General features: G+C 32.7%; 1 long non-coding RNA gene and 1 pseudogene across 2 annotated transcripts; both read right to left on the bottom strand.

Annotated features, from left to right (window-relative positions):
- Window positions 1–1,074: 1,074 nt before the first annotated feature.
- LOC137805717 (uncharacterized) lies at window positions 1,075–10,504 on the bottom strand (annotated as a pseudogene).
- A 1,502-nt stretch (window positions 10,505–12,006) lies between these two features.
- On the bottom strand, window positions 12,007–13,785 carry LOC137808797 (uncharacterized). 2 transcript variants are annotated; one of them, XR_011080738.1, is made up of 4 exons: window positions 13,326–13,785; window positions 13,001–13,108; window positions 12,593–12,756; window positions 12,007–12,493 (listed from the first exon to the last, which is right to left on the bottom strand). It is a non-coding gene; the product is annotated as an uncharacterized lncRNA (long non-coding RNA). The 2 variants fall into 2 exon arrangements; XR_011080737.1 differs by having other exon boundaries at window positions 12,593–12,738.
- Between the last annotated feature and the right edge of the window lie 1,367 nt (window positions 13,786–15,152).

The raw sequence follows: 15,152 nt of genomic DNA, 5'->3' as shown, positions 1-15,152 counted from the left end.
ATAGTAGAGCTTTTGTCAATAGGGGATCCTGCATGATCAACATCACTACTACCAGAGATTGTAATGGAGCCTTTTTGAGGTATCTTTAAATACAGATGATAGCATTCCAATGGCCTATACAAGAAGCCTGCATGAACTGCCTAACAATAACAACTACAAAAGATAGATCAAGTCTAGTAATAGTAAGATAAAGAGGATTTCGGACCAGTCTTCTATGTCTTTTAGATCTGGATCAGAGACAGATTCACCTTGCTTCGTCATTAATTTCTAATTTAGGTCCATAGAATAGAACTCCACTAATCTACAATCAATCATACTTGTCTCTTTTAGGATATATAGAGCATATTTCCTTTGAGAGATTACAACACCTTCTTTTGACTAAGCTACTTCAATACACAAGAAGTATTTGAGGCTTCCAAGATCCTTGGATTGAAAATCTTTACACAAGTGTTCCTTTAGCTGAGATATCCCGGTAGCATCATTCCCTGGAATGACTATATCATCAACATACACTATTAAGTTCAATTGATGCAACCCAAGAGAGATAATTTATCCAATTCAATTTTTCAAAAGTAATGGTGGGAGTTTCGGAGAAGGAGACAGCAGGTGCAAAAGACATTATCGACAGTGGAGACTGAGAGAGAAGAAACAACCACCAATAAACAAATAGAGAACCCTAGGTTTGGCCTCAAACCATGCCGGAAATGAAGAACTCGCGGTCAAAACAGAGACCAGGAGGTTTGGCGAGATGTCACGCACCTAACAACAACAAACCAAGAGTGTGCACGTGGTGCCACGTGGAGCAGAATCTGCTTTCAAGACCGACAGGGTTGGTCATCGCTTGGAGAGACACTTCAGATCCGGTGGATACCGGAGAAAACTATGACGACGGACGGCGAATACTTTGATGGAGAAGACTGATACCAGCATGGCGGGATCAACCCACTCTGATACCAACTTAAAGATAAATAAAAGAGACAATATATTTCAAAGAGCTTGATCACACACCTCTCCTCATTATAGAATTCTGATATAATCAATAGAGGGAAGAGCAGAGATCAAAAGCCAGATTTAGAGTCATGCAACTCATAAGTACAGCATATAGAAGTTTTCCCTAAGTAATATATTTAATACCTACTTTAACGTTTCTAAAGCTAATGCTATTCAACGTTAGATTGACACCAGTTCATCAACTATCAAACAGTTATTAATACTCTCAACTACAAAGGTGTTCCCAATAATGTACCTGGTGGTTTTGCTTGAGAGGACGGAGGCACTCTCTCATTTGCTCAGCTTTTGTGGCAGGCCTAACAGGCACAAAACTCTGCATGCACAAATTTCAAATAAACATGTAACTGACAAAAATAAAGTTCCCATAACTTTTTTGGCCAAGATCATACCTTTTTCTCCTCCACAACAGGTGCTGGTGAAGGTTTGGCTGCTGAAGGTTCATCTGGAGGCAATCCAAGTCTCCGCCTTCTTTCTGCCTGTCATAATAGACAAACAAGGTGACTTGATTTAAATTCCGTGATAAAAGATATATGATTTCCTATGCCATCTTTTGAAAGAAAAAGGCTTGTTGTACTCCTCAAGTTTTTCTAAAAAACTCATGCAGCCATAAATGCGTTAGTAGCAAACTCCAAGATTATTTTTCGTTACCAACAGTTTTGTTCAAAATGCATAAGCTCCTTCTGTCCATATTTAATTTGATTAGCAATAACAAAAAGTAGACTGTCATTTTCGGAATGGGTGTTTCTGGTATAGCATGTATGGAAATGGGCATTGCGGAAACTTTCATTGAACACAAATAGTCACTGTATCTTCAAATTTCACACATTTTTCTCTGCACTTAATGCTCCTATTTATGTGTATCTCAAATCATTCAATTCTTTCATTAAAACAATAAAATGGCAAAACAGAAATTAGCTCTTTCACCAAACTTTTTTGAAATAGGTTTCATTAATATGCATATTGCAGAACATTTTATTTGTGGGTTGGAGCATAACTCAACCATTTTTATCTAACCTATAACTTGGATAACCTAAATGCCAAGTGTAATGCAACTCCAAAATGTAAACAATATAGTATAATTCAAAAGATCATAAATCTATCAGATATAAATAACTTTTTATCAATAAAGTACAATTTTTATTCATTTTTGACAACCATGTATGGACAATGGTGACTTATCTTTACATATACAGCCTGAATTAATGTCCTAGACTTCTATATCTTTTTACCAGAGACTGAGACAAAAAGTTAAGCAATCATGTCTTGAAAGTTAATGATCTTGAGGGAAAATAAATTTAAATCCCAAAATGTATTATCAGTATCCAACAACAGCCACATGACAAACGATCTGGATTTAACGCATAAGGTAAACCAAAATCAAATAGATGTAAGCAACACAGATTTAGGACTGAATTAGGACTTATATATTTCACATTCATATTCCAATTAAAGACAGTTCCTATGATCTGATTCAAAAGCCAGGTAAGAACTGGCTCAATAAAAGATCAAGAGAGAGAACAAAATGGTTAGGAAATGTTGAAACCTTGTCTTCTTCCAACTTTTGCTTGATTTTCTCCCTAGCCCTTTTCTCTTCCTCTTTCTCTGCCTTTCTCAAGGCCAACAACCTGCAAGAGGAACAAAATTTTATTGTAGCCAACTGCATTCAAAACAAAACACAAGATGTGCAACAGTAAATTTATTAGCTAAGCCAGACCGCTTCCTCTCATTGTCTTCTTTAATCCTCTTTGCTTCCAGCAAAGCCTTACCAATGCGAATTCTCTCCTTCATAAAAATAAAGAAAATGACAATCCAAAGTCATTAACAAATATGGACAAACGTATTTAGAAATACTATATTACAATGTTATAAACTGGTCCAACTGCATGGGAATAACTAGACTTGTATAAGAGCAGAAAAATTAGTACAAAGAATGCCTAAAAACATTTTAAGCCATTGATTAAGTAACTGATTTCAAACATAGAAGTTTCACATAGCCATTTAAGCCTATGTGAAACTTCTTTTTTCCCCTTTTAGCACATTTTTTGTGAAACCTTAACTGGCTTCAAGCAATTTTCTGTTTCACATAGGCTTAAATGGCTATGTTAAACTTCTATGTTTGAAGTCAGTTACTCAATCAATGGCTTAAAATGTTTAGGGTTTAGGTCATCCTTACTTTTAATCAACCCAAACCTTACCAATATGTCAACAACAACAGTCCATTTACCGTATAGTCTTCAATATAATTAAATTGGTAATCGAAAAATAAAATAAAAGTGGAGGCTCAAGATGATTTCATATCACATCACATGCATCAAACAAGATTCATTATGTTGTTCTAAAATTCAACCCTTCATGGACCAATGGGTCATAGAGTCATACACCATGTCAGGGACCAACTCTCCCAATACCAAAAGCCAAAAAACGTACATGGAGAACCATGGTTGGTTTTATATCTCTAACAAAGTCTTCATACAAGCACATCCCCATATTTTCCATGATGTAAAAATTTTAAACAAAGTGTATTTCAGTAAAGAAAGTCACAAGAAATAAGTGAGAAGCAAATGGATGAATCCACAAAATACCTTTTCTCTTTCTCTTTCTGCTCTCTTCTATTCCTCTTTTTGCGAGCTCTCTCCCTTGATATTATAGTTTTAAAGTCAAATTATTACACAATCTAAAGATATATAAGCAATAATAAATAGGGTTAAAAAGTAACTCCATGTACACTAGCTCTGGACACATGTGCATATGTGCTAAACTACATAATATAAAAAATCTACATGTTTGTGTATTAATGGCCAGAACAAAAGGCCATTATGTTATGAACTTATGACAATATCAACTGAACACAAGGCCAGAACTCAATACATCGACACTAATTTCAATAACATTAATATTGTCGTGTATTAATGGCATTTATACAACTGACATGAAATGGTAGAGGACACAGAAGAAGACACATTTCTAATTTCTAATAATTAACAACTTCAAGACTACCTAAAATTTTAAATCAGGGACTCAGGGTGCAGTACACATTCGCATTAGGTGTTAACTTAATCATCCTATGCTACTAAGGAAAATAAAGAGTGCATCAACTGTGTCCTTTAAAGATCAGGTGAAAGCAGATTAGGGATTACCTTGGGTCATCATCAAACATTTCTTTCATCAAGTAAATCAATACATTTCTAAAATTATTCTCTACTCCTTTCTCCATAAAAATATTAAAACTCTAAAATAGCTTCGTAACTTCACCCTTTAGTGTTAATGTTATCTGAATTAGGGATTACCCTGGGTCATAATTATACATTACTTCCATCAAGTGAATCAATACATTTATAAAATTATTCTCAAGTCCTTTCTCCATAATAATATTAAAACTCTTTCATAACTTTTCCCTTTAGTATGAATGTTTTCTGAATTCAGTTTTATACCTTAGTTCATGTTGTTTGGCCTTCAGTTCTTCAGGAGTAAGAGAAGGTTTAGGAGCCTCAATTTTGGTGTTGACAGGTACCTGAGTGAATCATTATTCAGCAGGTTAGAAACTAGAGATGCAAGTTGATTACACTGAACAAATTTTGGCACTTATACATTACTTGAACTAGACTTATTTTTGTTTAAGTTTGCAACATCAAATTTGTTACTTATGCAGCAATCAACAGTTAAGCACACAATAACAAAGAGAGATAGTAATAATATAATACTGTACCAAGGGCATCTGGTCTATGTCAGAATCATTCTCGTGCTCTACTTACAGCAGCCTCAAGGCCAGCATTACCTGTAGAAGGGAGAAATTGAATTTAATAATATCTACATAGAGTATTGATAACTATAAATGTTCAGATATATGCAAATATTAATAAAGTATTGCAATATTTTTGAAAATATGACTAAAACATTTCCCAAGCGTCCAAGAATGTCCCATGACAAAAGGCACTATTATAATCAATTGTACTCACTTACATATACATAAGCAGCTAACATACTCCAGAAATGTACAATGATGCAATAATAACTAAAGATGATCACAAACTATTTGTTAGGAGCCTTCACAGAGAAGGTAAAACACAAAAAAGAAATTGTAGAGGCAGTCCCTCAAAACTGTATTACTTCTCAGAAAACTTCCAAACCAAGGTTTAGAAAGGAAAATAGGGCCTTCCCGGTTACAAAACAATAATCCTCCTTCCATCTACCAGATAAGAGAAGAATATATAGACTTCCTGAAAGAAAGTCTCAGCCCCCTTCCGCAACCGCTGTAAACAGCTAACTAACTTTTAAATTTCCTTCTATAATAAACTTACCACACCATCTCATTATTCCCCTTTTCTATCACTATCCCATCAAAATAAAATAATTTTCAAGGCAGGAAGAAAAATTAAAAAATCTACAATAGCAATCAAGCCTCGTCACACTAGGTGAGATTAGCTCTAGGATCAAGCAATGCTGCTAGGCTGTATTGCAAATCACATTTTCAATAAAAACAGTCCCCATGCAAGCTAAACATAACTGGTCTTCCTCTATTTATTTTACTTGGACGATCCTCCATTTCATCCACCTAAACTACACAAGCCTATATTAGTCTTCTCACATGAGAAAGCAAAAAACAAACCAGTTGGAAAAAAATAACAGAAATACGACAATATTACAATTTTGGACCAGTAAAGACACTACTACACAACTATGCAAGACTGCGAGTAAGTTCACCAGAGTGATGAAGCGCCCGCGTAGCCCGTCGTTGAAAAACCCATTGATTCGAGTTCCTCAAGCAGCTTTTTGTCAACTTCGGGAACAACCATTTCTGCGTTAACATCATACATCACAATCAGACAAAGTACAAACTAAAACCACAACACCATCTTCACAATTATTCATTAACTAAAGAATCGAATTCCATCATTCTACCTAAATGAATAATGGTGAAATCTGTTTATATTTAAATACTCGTTTGATCCTGTACCTTCAGGATCTTTACTATTTAGTCCTTAACCCACACACTTTCTATTCAGTTCTAATCTAAATAGTAGGAACTAAAACGGATTAAGAAAACATGTTACACGTAATTCAGCCTTTAATTCATAACTCTACAATTTTAGATTAGGAATATCCCATGTTAATTAACTCGGTTTAAATTTAAAAAAACACCTTCATTTTGATCAGTTGATGCGGCGCCGGAAGGGTTTTCCGACGAAGCAGCTGCATCCACCTTCGGTGCCTCCAAACTAATCGGTTTGACGGTCTCGGAAGTCTTGTCAACAAACTCAGAGTGACCGGTTCTTTTAGTGTGCAAATCACTCCTGTATACGTGATCCAAACAACAGAAAAAATAACAGTAACAGATTCAGTTAATAACACACATACATCATATATAAAAGAAATAAGAAGAAAATCGTTGAACCCTAAAATGAGAATCGAGAATTGTGGATTGGACTAACGGTTTTGGATCGGCAGGGTTTGGAGCAAGCGGTGCAAACGAGGTTGAGAACCGGTTCAGTGGATTCAGAGAAGTTGGAATGGGAAGTGAGGTCGGCGTGCTCTTGGGCTTCTTCTACGGTTCTCAAAAGAGCACCGCAGTCACCGCACTTGAGAAACCCCCGCCATTGATGCAATTGAATTCAATGCAGCAACGATTATCAACAAAACGATTTATATTTTGACCAATCAGCACTTACGACGACTCATTGCGTTCTGGATACAACCACCAAATTCAAAGGAGTAATAGGAAGGAATGCAGGGTATAGCCTAATTCTGTCCATAGGATTACACAATATAATTTAAAAGCTATAACTGCAAAATTTGTATAAGAATAATCCAGACGTGATTTTTTAAATAAATATTCTTCTATTAGTATTTTTTACAAGAGGTAATTACATTCAAATTGAATGAATCAGTGTTAATAATAAAAATTCTTAACAATTTTCAAAATGTAATACTAACCAGTCTTACAGTACTACATTTCAATCCCAACTTTAATTTCAAATGATAATCAATTAATTAAACTTACTGCCCACAGATCATACCATGCCACAATTAGTCGATAATCATCCAAGGAATAAGATACATAGCCGTGGGTTTCGTGTAAGTATCATTGTCTTTGACACAGGTCTTTCATGAATAACATAAGAACTAATTGTGAAAAACATAATTTAAGAGAGAGGAAAAAAATAGCGAAAATAAAAGATACTTGAATACGTATTTGAAAATATAACTATTATGATTTTGATTTTGAAAACTGTTTTTTCAAATTTTTTAAGATATATAAACGGTTTACGTATTATAAACTGTTTTTAATTTTTCCATTCTAAAAAAATGTTGTAAGATGACCTTTTATGATATTTTATTTGATAGAATGCATGACCTATTATTTTATACAATTATATTTTATAACATTTTATTCTGTACGATGACTTTTTATCTTGTACGATGATCTTTTATTAATTATTATTATTATTATTATTATTATATTATATTAGGCAAAGTATTTTCCCTGCAGATATATTCTGCAGGTCCAAAACCATCACTTTCTTGATGGAAAAATGTTACATACATCTTGTTTACGGTGATGACAACCTCTTCGCTACCGATAGTACTAATGATATTATTGCAGATCCTAGCAAAGACAAACGATCGCATCTTAACCATGGCTTATACTCATACTCTGGGTCCGCATTCGGCAGTATCATATCGGGTTTAGCAATATCCATCAGCACCCGCCTCATCTCGGAATGGGAAATCTTATACCGTGCTTCTTCAAAAAAAAAAAACTAAATCACGTACCAGGGTTCTCAATTATGAATTTCACAATGTTGGAACCGTCATCGACTTTAATGGTGATGGTATCATCATCATCCGCATAGTTCAGCATCCCAACCAAGCTGTTAACATCCATATCCATGATGATGATGTCGCGGTCACAACGGTAGTGCGCAAACCCCTAGATCGGAGGATAAAGTTGACGATTAAATTGTCCGAATCCATTGTATCGAAGAAGATTCCTCCTGAGGAGAAGCAGTGGAAACTGGCGACTTCGACTAACTCCTTCATCATTTTCGAAAGGTTCTTCAGAATAATACCTCATTTCACGAGATGGACTTCAAACATCTTGATGGAAGATGAAAATACTCTTATTTTTATACGATGATCTTTTATGATATTTTATTTTGTACAATGATTTTTTATTATTTTTATTATTATTAGGGGTTTGGATCTCAATCCTAAATCCTAAGAGACGTCTGACCATTGAATTTTTTAAATCTTTGAGTTCTAGGTAGAGGAAGATGATTAGTTGGACTAATTGGGAAAAAGATAATTTAAGAGAGAAAGAGAAAATAGTGAAAATAAAAGATACGTATTTGAAAATATAACTATATATACAGAATTTTTATGATGTTTGATTTTGAAAACTGTTTTTCCAAATAAATTTTTTAAATTAATATTTTTTTATTTTTTAAAATCAATATCTAGTAAGTTTTAAAAATATAGAAGAAAATTAGTTTAAAAATATTTTCAAATTTAAAAATATAAAAGAAAATTAGTTTAAAACTGAAAACTAACCACTATAATTTTCCATTCTCAAAAAAAGTGGTAAGATGACGTTTTATGATATTTTATTTGATAGAATGCATGACCTATTATTTTATAACATTTTATTTAGTACGATGACTTTTTATCTTGTACGATGATATTTTAAAATTATTATTATTACATTGGGCAAAGTATTTTCCCTGCAGATATATTTTGCAGGTCCAAAACTATCACTTTCTTGACGGAAAAATGTTACATACATCTTATTTACGGTAATGACAACCTCTTCGCTACCGATAGTACTAATGAAATTACTGCAGATCCTAGCAAAGACAAACAATCGCATCTTAACCATGGCTGTATACTCATACTCTGGATCCGCATTCGGCAGTATCATACCGGGTTTAGCAATATCCATCAGCACCAGCCTCATCTCGGAATGGGAAATCTTATACCGTGCTTTAAAGAACAACAAAGTAAATTAATTCGTCAAAAAAAAAAAACCTAAATCATGTACCAGGTTCTCAATTGTGAATTTCACGATGTTGGAACCGTCATCAACTTTAATGGTGATGGTGTCATCATCATCCGCATAGTTTAGCACTCCAACCAAGCTGTTAACATCCATATCCATGATGATGTCGCGGTCATAACAGTAGTGCGCAAACCCCTAGATCGAAGGATAAAGTTGACGATTAAATTGTCCGAATCCATAGTATCGAAGAAGTGGAAACTGGCGACTCCGACTAACTCCTTCATCATTTTCGAAAGGTTCTTCAGAATAATGCCTCCTTTCACGAGATGGACTTCAAACATCTTGATGGAAGATGAAAATACTCTTATTTTTATACGATGATCTTTTATGATATTTTATTTTGTACAATGATTTTTTATTATTTTTATTATTATTAGGGGTTTGGATTTCAATCCTAAGAGACGTCTAACCTTTGAATTTTTGAAATCTTTGAGTTCCTAGGTAGAGGAAGATGATTACTTGGACTAATTGGGAAAAAGATAATCTAAGAGAAGGAGAAAATAGCGAAAATAAAAGATACTTGAATACGTATTTGAAAATATAACTATATATACAGAATTTTTATGATGTTTGATTTTGAAAACTGTTTTTTCAAATTTTTTAAATTAATATTTTTTTTATTTTTTAAAATCAATATCTAGTAAGTTTTAAAAATATAGAAGAAAATTAGTTTAAAAATATCTTCAATTTTAAAAATATAGAAGAAAATTAGTTTAAAACTGAAAACTAACCACTATAATTTTTCCATTCTCAAAAAAAAGTTGTAAGATGAACTTTTATGATATTTTATTTGATAGAATGCATGAACTATTATTTTATACAATTATATTTTATAACATTTTATTTTGTACAATGACTTTACTTTTTATCTTGTACGATGATCTTTTATAATTATTATTATTATTACATTGGGCAAAGTATTTTCTCTGCAGATATATTCTGCAGGTCCAAAACCATCACTTTCTTGATCGGAAAATGTTACATACTTTTTGTTTACGGTAATGACAACCTCTACGCTACCGATAGTACAAATGATATTATTGTAGATCCTAGCAAAGACGGACGATCGCATCTTAACCATGGCTTATACTCATACTCTAGGTCCGCATTCGGCAGTATCATACCGGGTTTAGCAATATCCATCAGCACCAGCCTCATCTCGGAATGGGAAATCTTATCCTGTGCTTTAAAGAACAACAAAGTGAATTAATTCGTAAAAAAAAAAAAACTAAATCACGTACTAGGGTTCTCAATTGTGAATTTCACGATGTTGGAACTGTCATCGACTTTAATGGTGATGGTGTCATCATCATCCGCATAGTTCAGCACCCCAACCAAGCTGTTAACATCCATATCCATGATGATGTCGCGGTCGCAACGGTAGTGCACAAACCCCCTAGATCGGAGGGTAAAGTTGACGATTAAATTGTCCGAATCCATAGTATCGAAGAAGATTCCTCCCGAAGAGAAACAGTAGAAACTGGCGACTTCAACTAACTCCTTCATCATTTTCGAAAGGTTCTTCAGAATAATGTCTCATTTCACGAGATGGACTTCTTCAATGGAAGATGAAAATAATCGATGGTGGCTGGCGAGGACCAGTGATCCAGAGTTATCGTGAATTCGATTGCAGCTGCTCTAGCTAGTTTAATACATTTTAGTAAAATAGTATTTTCATAACGGAAAGTAAAATTAAAATTGCAACTATTTTCATCACAAGTTAATCCAATAATCACTTAATTTTACTAAATTCCATTTAATCCATTAATTTCACTTAAACATTTCAAAGTCCAATAATCACATTGTTTTACTAAATTCAAATTAGTTAAAGCTCACATTATAGTGATTTTAATGAATTAAAAATATATTTAAATTATTAAAATTGTGCTTAAAGGCATTGGGTTTTGTTTCAATTCATTAAAATTGGTGAAAAAATAAGATCACATTTTGATCGCAAAGAAATACTAATTAAAATTAATTTTAGTTATTCCACTTTACACATTTTTAAATATTTATTTCACATATTTTTTTGAGTAGTTTATGAAAATTAATTGAAATTCTTAAGTAGTTCACATTAGGACTAAAAGTTAGATAAACTTCTTAATCTTGATGTATCAAGAACTTGTGCAAGAGTGTATCATTCTAGATGCTCTTAAGCTCTTTTAAACCATTGGTAAATGTCCTCCCACCAGACTTGATAATGAATTTTCTTAATTAATTTAGTAACTTTCTTTTAAGACAGTTATATTTTACATAATCAATTATATTATAAATATTAATAAAATATATTTTTTTTACATTTTTTTATTATAATCAAATAAATAATTAAAATAAAACATAAAATAAAAATATTATTAATGAATGAGTTAAATATGTTTTTTTCTTATATTATAAGATGAAATTAATTTTTGTCCCTAGTCCAAACTTTATTTATTTTATTTTGAATGCTTGTAGTAAGAAAAGGAATGAGACCTTATTAGTGTATTTTTTTTATGTAATTTATGTAAATTGTATTACAATATTATAATTAGTAATACACATCAGTAATGAGAAACTTTATTTATTTTGAATGCTTGTAGTAAGAAAAGGAATGAGACCTTATTAGTGTATTTCTTTTTATGTAAAAAACGAATTTACAGTGTAAATTGTATTACAATATTATAATCAGTAATGAGTTAGCATCTGTAATGAGTTAGCATGAAATATTTTAACCTAATAAACTTATTTTAATAATTTTTTTATTATAAAGATTTTAAGATATACCAATGTGAACACATTAGAGTAAAAAACATATTTAACCCATAATGAACAAATATACTTAATAAATATAATAAAATATATATCTATCTTTCCTATCAAACTATAGAATAAGTAGCAACCAAGTTCTCACACAAACTTAACAACAATATTTTACAAAGGATAGTGTATGCAAATAAAACAAGTTTACCTTCTTCAAGTAAGCATCTCATACCTATAAGCAAAATAGTAACCAAACACCTTAAACTCCCTTAAGTTCTTTACAGTTCATCATCTCAGTGTTATCTTATTTTCTACTCTGGGATATAACCCAACTATTTTTCTTGGAACGTAGTTTCTTATGACAAGAATAAAATGGAAAAAAGGAAAAAAAAGATACATTTTGGAAAGTGACAAGAAAAAATGAAATGGATTTCAATGGAATCTGATTCTTCAAGCAAGGAAGCTGCTTGGAAGCAATCAGCAGCATCAGTTATTCGGCCATCAGCCTTGTGAGTTAATCCCAAGTAATACCAAGCCATGCGGTTGGTGGGTTCTATTCTAAGTGCATCACAAAGTAGACATCTAGCAACAGCATTAAAACCAATTTTCAGTATCAAAGAAGCCATCAAGATCTTGCTTGGCACGTAGTTTGGTTCAAACAGAACCGCTAGCAGTGAGAGCTTCTAATAGCTGGTACAATCACGTTCAAACATATGAAATGTCAATTTGATTAAAACAAGAGCAAAAGCATAAGTTCAACCTGTTGATAACACATTGTTTTGTTCTTGCCTTCAGTGTGTTGTTGCTGGTGAGTCTTCCTTTAACTCTCTGGCCTTTTGCAAACAGATTTCGGCATCCTTCCAGTGAGAAAGGCTTGCGTGTAAATTTGCCAAACCAAGTCAAACTTCAAGTTCGTTTATCTTAGCATCATCCACCTACAATTGTTCTCCATTCTGGTTAAACAAAAACTTCCTTTTTATGTATGGTACAATATGTGAAAAATATATTAGAATACTCTAAAGTTATATTTTGTCGGACCACTTCTCCTATTTGCTTACTTTTCATTACCTTAATTTAAGGATTATTAATGTAAATAAGTATAATGCTTTATGTTTATGTCTTTATATATTATAGAATGTTTGTGAGATTTCTAATAATAATATTTTAATGTAAGAAGAAAAGATTGCATAATGATACCTGTGAACCTTGGTTAGGAGGCCCGGGTGATTTCCTCTGGGCTTGAACCAATCCAAGAAACTGCAACAGCATTCCGACAGCAAATCACCAGTATTTGCCCACAGTTTCCTATGATATGATTGCAACGAGAACTTATCAGAATTTTAAAAAACCTTGAAATTGCGACGAGCAACAGTGGCCACAATTTTATGGTTTCAGTGTTTAAGAGTCAATACAAATTGCAACACAACCAAAATTCAGAGCTCTCGTTCCCAATTAACGGCAACTTCAATAACTACTCCCAACAGCACTTTAAAAGAGTAAAGAATGCGCAAACGGAACTAACCTTGAAAAAAATTCTCAAGCACGTGACTCCTCCGAGCCAAAACGGAACCCAGTTTGTGGGGCGAGGTGTCAAACAAGAAATGCAGAAGCTGAGACGCCAAATCACGCTTCGTCCTTCGTGTTCTTAGCGAAGCCCGAAACAGGTCACCCTGATCGAGTAAAGTCACGCAGTTGAAACCCGCGACGGTGTTGCAGAGCCATAAACGCGCCTCGGCGCGACCCACCGCGGACCAAATAACGGTTTCCAAGTCGCTCAGAAGGGACAATCCGGATCGAATTGAATCTTCTTCGTCTACGACGTCGTTCCAATTGGGCTTCGTCAACAACAAGTCGATCATTTTTTTTGCCTGAATGAACAAACCCTAGGAACTTGTTTTGGGAAACTATGAAAACCCTAACGCGATGGAGCAAGCAAAATTGCCACGAAGCTCCGAACTAGCATGTATCAACGAAAAATGAAAAGAATAAATTTTTTAATTGAAAAATGTTTAATTACTAATTTGTTTACTATTTTCTTGGATAACTAAATTTAATATTAATCCTTTATAAGTTATCATCTGATTATGAATTTTTATTTTTTTTATAATAATGGCTTGAAAAATCATATTTAGGATATTTTTAATTGATTAATATAAAAAATTATGTATCAAAATTAAACTCATTTAAAAAAAATAGTAATTTTTTTATTATTTATACAAACAAAAATTTCAAACAACAATTTAAAAAGTACAAGGATAAAATAAATTACTCGGTAACAGTCATTTTAGTTCTTGTTATTACTAAATCACTACTCCTTATATTTCAAAAGAATAATAATGATATATTCAATTTTGGACACACTTATAGAGTTTTACTAGATTGTTTAAGAAAAGTGGTGGTGGAAATATAAAAGAGGAAGTTCTAATAACAAAAATGCAGAATAAAATGAATGGGCCAGGATTTTAAGAAAGTGATGGATGCATAACAAACTCGAGTGGCAGTAGCAAAAATTCTGGGCAAGTCAAATGGCCCCAGGCTCTTTAGAAAAACAGAAAAAAGGGGTATGTATATAAAACATTTTGGGCCAGAAAGCAAAATGGGCCCGAACTCAAACAAATTACCATGACTTTCTAATGCCATCTTCTTCCTGCACCTCCATCACTTCTTCAGCCACCTCCATAAATTTTGAAATTTCCAAAATCACCCTTTAATAAAAAAGATAAAAGTAAAAGTAAATGTTTTACACTACGGATTACCTAATCCAAAACTCAATTACAAGTTACAACTTCCGGATTACATAATCCAAAATCTATTTAACAAACTTCCGGATTACATAATCCAAAATCTATTTAACAACTCATACTATTGGATTATGTAATCCATAACTTATCTAAGAAAATAAATCTACCGAATTACATAATCCATAACTAAAAAATTACCACTTCTAGATTATGTAATTCATAACCTATTTAAAAACTAACAATACCGAATTACATAATCCATAACTTATTTAAGAAAATAAACCTACTGAATTATGTAATTCATAATCTATTTAGCAACTACCAATACCAAATTATGTAATCCATAACTTATTGAAACCTTAACCCTACCGGATTACGTAATCTAAAACACAAAAGTTACGACTTTTGGACTACGTAGTCCAAAACCTATTCAGAACTCATTTAAAATAAATCTATCGGATTACATAATTCGAGACCTAAGTAAACACTAACCAGATTATGTAATCTATTTAATGATCTAAAACTACTAGAATACTTTATTTTCACTAAATTCAAATTAAAAAGGAAAATCATAAAAACCTACTAACATGTGGATGAAGAGGATAACA

Source organism: Phaseolus vulgaris, chromosome 3 (assembly GCF_000499845.2).
Source record: "Phaseolus vulgaris cultivar G19833 chromosome 3, P. vulgaris v2.0, whole genome shotgun sequence".
Lineage (NCBI taxonomy): Eukaryota > Viridiplantae > Streptophyta > Magnoliopsida > Fabales > Fabaceae > Phaseolus > Phaseolus vulgaris.
The sequence above is the reverse complement of the archived record's forward strand: the minus strand, read 5'-3'. Positions and strand labels throughout refer to the sequence as shown.